Source organism: Apis mellifera, unplaced genomic scaffold (assembly GCF_003254395.2).
Source record: "Apis mellifera strain DH4 unplaced genomic scaffold, Amel_HAv3.1 GroupUN_150, whole genome shotgun sequence".
NCBI lineage: Eukaryota > Metazoa > Arthropoda > Insecta > Hymenoptera > Apidae > Apis > Apis mellifera.
In genome coordinates this window covers 5,909-11,816 of record NW_020555896.1, presented here as the reverse complement: position 1 = coordinate 11,816, position 5,908 = coordinate 5,909, and positions in this window count along the sequence as shown.

Below are 5,908 nucleotides of genomic sequence, written 5' to 3'. Positions count from 1 at the left end.
CTGTCACTAAGATGGACGAAAACGTACGTCGATCGTACGATAAGATAAAAGAGAAAATTACGATTTCCATAACTCGTTGCAAGCGGGAAAGATTGCTCTTTGACCTCGTGTTTGGTTGGTTTCTGGAAGACAAGTAGTTCATATGGTCGTCCAAAGAAGTGGAAATTTTAGAATCTTTAAAATAGTGCATTATTAAAACGGCTGTATCTCCGAAGATAAGAGAGATAAGTACAATTTCCGCAGTTCGTTGCAAGCGAAAAAGATTGTTCTTGACCTCGTGTTTGGCTGATTTCTGGATGACAAGCGGTTCATACGCTATGCTTTCCACAGTAGTGAAAATTGCTAGAATATTTAATGTAGTGCATTTATCCATTTCTCTTACTTCCTTCCTTTATAAACTCCTTTACTTCCTTTCTATTTTCAGTTCCATTTTTTCCATTCTTTTATTTATTCCTATTCCCACCTTCGCTTATATATTCTTCTTCTTCCTTTCCTTTATCAATTCCTCTTCCTCCTTTCCTTTATTAATTCCTCTTCCTTCCTTCCTTTATCAATTCATCTTCCTCCCTTCCTTTATCAGTTCCTCTTCCTCCCTTCCTTTATTAGTTCCTCTTCCTCCTTTCTTTTATCAATTCATCTTCCTCCCTTCCTTTATCAGTTCCTCTTCCTCTCTTCCTTTATTAGTTCCTCTTCCCCCTTTCTTTTATCAATTCCTCTTCCTCCTTTCCTTTATCATTTCCTCTTCCTTCCTTCCTTTATGAATTCCTCTTTCTCCTTTCTTTTATCAATACCTCTTTCTCCTTTCCTTTATCATTTTCTCTTCTTCCCTTTCTTTATCATTTCCTCTTCTTCCCTTCCCTTATCAGTTTCTCTTCCTCAACATACATTCATCACGTTCATCATTACGCATAACGCATAAATATTAATAATTTAAAGATTAACCATTTTTTATTTATTAAAGCTTAACATTGCAACACTGAATGCTATTTTTGGAAACAAAATAGCTTTCCAATAAAGGAGATTAACGGAAATCTTTCCATTAGCGATCGAGAAAAAAAAAATTTATTTGGAATAAGAGAAAGAATAATTGTTTTTTCATTTTTATATATGTATAATGCCAGAATCGAAGGGAAATTTATGCATTCGAGAAAAATATTTATTTGAAAGGGAAGGCCAATTATTCTAATTAAAATATAATAAATTTTTCGAAAATATTGATGAAAATCAATTCCAAAATGCTATTAATTAATAATTTTCAAAAAATTTTAATTACAATTTAATATTATAGTTTTAAATTTATCGTAAAAATATTTTTTTAACAAAAAAATAATTTTTTTTGTAAGCGAAACGAACGTTATCGAAAGCTAGATATTTTGTTAAAATAGAATTTGAAATTTATATATACGAATTCTTTTTTCGTCTCTCTATTTGTAGTCTTATAATAATAATTATATCGACTTGTAAGAAAAATAATTTTATTGGTAAAACTTTTTACTTATCATCTGTCTAAAATTAGTATGATTTTTTAATAATTTATAAAAAAAAGAATTTAATCGACAAATAATTTAAAGCATTAAATAATATTGAAAATAATCATTTCTACAGAATTCTACGTATGTACATATTATATACATACATATATATAGTATAATAACGAACATATAAACGTCATAAATATTATAAAATTTAGATAATTTTTATTCATATTCTCGATCCTGATTCGAACGATCAATAGATGTTGGAAAAATATCGACAAAATTCAGAGATATCTTGGATTTTGGTTTTATTATAAAATATATATGAAAATAAGCTTTACATGGAAGTAAAAATAGTCACGATTAATCAATCGTGTGACAAACATTTGAGGTCGATCTCTTAATATCGATATAAAAATTTTTATACTTTTTATTATATACAGGATACATGATTCTACGTCATAATGATCAATTTATTTTTATCTCGACCATGTTTTTCAAAATTCACAATTTTATTATTTCTTTTGTACATATATATATATATATATATATATATATATATATATATATATATATATATATAAACACTGATGGCAGAAAAAAATGGTTTGATTTACTATAATAATATCAAATAATCAAAAACGATAGTCATTTTATTATAAACATTATTTTAATCTAAATTCTTAATTTAATTTTTATCTATTTTTATGATAATTAAAGATTTAAATTTAAAATTTTTAATTTTTAATCATTTTTGATGGGAAATTAATGATGACGATTCTGAAATAAAATTACTTTTGCAACTTGCTTTATACTAATATCGCACAATTTTTTAAAAGACTAATATTATTCATATTATTCACTAGAAATCGATATTCGTGGTGAATATTTCGTTACAATTTTGCCACTTCTATAATCGAGCTTTTGAATTTTTTGGATTTTATGCTCGATCTTCGTATCATATTGCTCCTTAAAGTTTTCCCATGGAGAGATGCTCTCATCGAATTTCTTGTGCTGCATTTGGAAAATAATATGAATATGATGACTGGTATTTCTTCGTCTTTACGTTTTCTGAAAAATTGAATTTAAGAATAAGTTTTAAAAACCATAAATTGATTAGGCTAAAAATTTCTTATTTACTAAAAATTTATACGTATAACAATCTCGCATAATACATAATAATTATGTTTAACATTATTATCTGCCATTAAATTATTTGATTATTACTTATTATTATTTTTATTATTATATTTTAATGATCATTATTACTGCTCTTTTTAATCACTAACAATCAATCTTATTAAAAACAAAATAAAAAATTTCTCAAATAAAAATTAATAAAATAAAATATATGAAATTAATGCAAATTATATATAATTTAATTAACATTTAATAATTAAATTTACAATTAAGTTTTTGATTTTTTTTAGGATTTTTATTGTAATTTTTAACTATATACATAATATTAAGACAAAGGAAAAATTATCAACGTAAATATTTCTATATTATTTCTATAATATATATATATATATATAACATTTTACTAAACAATAAAATTTTATCAGTATAAATGTTTATGCAAAATAAAAATGATTAAAAAAATTAATTTAAATGAAAATTTGTTTCATTTTTTAAATATTATAATGCATACTTTAAATATTTGGTGTTTTTTTCGTATTTTATATATACATATATATATATATTTTGTAAATTTTATACATTCAAATTTTTAGATAAATGCATATATATTTAAAAAAATATATTCAATCTTTATGTGTCTTTTTATATATAAAAAAAAATCTTCATGTATTCATATACAAAAAAAAAAATTATAATATATTTTTAAAATTAATCAACTTATATATTTTTCGATATGAATAATAATAGTGACATAAATCAAAATGATAATATCAAATAAGCCATAAGCCACATATATTATATATTTTTTTTCCATTCACGAGAAAAATTTTTTAACTTCAAACAGAAATTTATCTTAGAAAATTTGACAATTCTCTAAGAAGAAAACATTATAATAGTATATAATAAATAATTATAGTAAATCAATAATTCATAAAGATAATAATATATGATATATTGGTCTAATACAATATAAGACTTGTACATTTTATAAAAGGAAAATAAATTAATATGCTATTATTATCGTATATTCAGTAAATCGCTTACATAACTATAGATAAATATTGCCAAATTGTTATATCTAGAAATTTCTTTATCCACTATATGTCTAATTATTATTTAATATTATCTATCGAATCGAAATTTATTTTTAAAATTAGATCATGTACGATAAATTAGCATTTAGTAACAATATATCGTATTATTTATTTTAAAATATGTCAAAAATATATTTTTCGAAGAATAAAGAAGATAAAAAGAAGATAAGAAATAGATACATTTATAGCTTTTTTAATTCATTTCTTCATTTCATTTCATTATCAATATAATATTAATATAATATAATATATAATATAATATCATCAATAAACTCATCATCAATATAATAATAAAAATAAAAAAATTTTATATCCAATTTTTTAATATTTTAAAACTACTTAATCTATATAAATTAAAAAATGAAAATCTCTACATAGATTGTTATTAATATTTTTATAGGATATTTTTGGAGATTAGAATTTAGAGATTAAAACAAACACAATAAGAGTTAATGAATAAAAACATAAATTAAATAAAAAATATAAAGAAATGTAAACTTAATCGCATTAGCACTAATCCGGAAAATTTTTAAATATATGTGTGCATCTATAGAAAGATGTATAAAAATGTGTGTTAAAATGAATAGATATATATATGTTATAAAAATAATACGTTATAATTAAAAATAAAAATATTTCATAACGCTAAAATTAATGATTTAAACCCATGTTTATTAAAATTTTTGACAATAATTTTTGTAAATATTATATATATATATATATTATACAAAGAAATACTTTGTAAAATATAAAATATTTGCATAAAGTAAATTTATCATAATAAACCATAATATGTTTTGAAACCACTTATTTTACTAAAATAAAAAAATAACATAATTTATATTTCAATAAAATATAAAATAAAAAAAAAATATACAAACGATTGGAAACTATAGAAGCCAAAATGCTGAATACACGGAATACGAAAATGACAAGAGAGCAGCAAGCTAGCCATCTTCTGCCCCATCGATCAAGAACGAGCGCAAGGACTGTCTGCGGGCAATTCGGTTGCTACAGCAATGTGACAAACTCGTTCAAGTCTAAATTATTGATGTTTCGTACGTGATCATCAAGTATTAAAGAAATCGCCATCCTAAGTAACGGAGAAGAAAAACAATTCTGCGATGGAAGAATTCTGCAATTTCAAACAAATTTTTTGATATTTGTAAGATAATACATACTAAATAATAATGAATAATATGATGATATTTCCTAGACGTGGTGAATTTGAATAAATCCAATACCGATATGTTTTATCAGCTTCCTCTTCTTTATATTCTAGCACAAGTTTCCTATTAATATCAAATTTCAAAAACTTTTTAATATTGATTATAATATAATACTTATTATTTCTATTTATATAATAATAAAATATTTAAAATATTTTAATTTGATATTTATAATGTTTCACGAAATATTACATTAAGTTGTAGTAAAATAATATCAACTTCGCGAATATATTGGGTTGGCAATTAAGTAATTGCGGATTTTTTTTAGAAAATCAAAGACAATTTTTTGGAACTAAATAACTTTATTCTGTAATGTGTTGCCCATTTTGATCAATGACCTTTTGCCATCTTTCAGGCAGCATCATAATCCCACGTTCATAAAACTTCTGGTTTTTATTAGCAAAAAACTGAATCAGGTACGATTTGATATCATCATCAGTATTGAAATTTTTACCATTCAAGGAGTTTTGTAAAGATCGAAATAAAAAGTAATCAGATGGTGCAAGGTCAGGACTATATGGTGAATGTGACAAAACATCCCAACCAAGCTCCAATAATTTTTGCCGAGTGACGAAAGATGTGTGTGGCCTTGCATTGTCATGATGGAATACAACACCTTTTCGATTTGTCAATTCGCTTTTCTTCAACTGCATTGTTTAATTTCGTTAGTTGTTCAATGTAGACAACAGAATTGATCGTTCGATTGGGTGGTAAGAGTTCAAAATAGACAATTCCTTTGTAATCCCACCAAACTGATAACAAAACCTTGTTTTGATGAATACCAGCTTTTGATGTTGTTTGAACTGATTCACGTGGCCTGCTCGACAATTTTTTCCGTTTGATATTGTTGTAAACAACCCATTTTTCATCGCCAGTTATCAGTCGTTTTAAAAATGGATCATTTTCATTACGTTTCTTTAGCAAATCGCAGCTGTTAATGCGTTGCGTTAAATGCTTTTTTTTCAGTTCG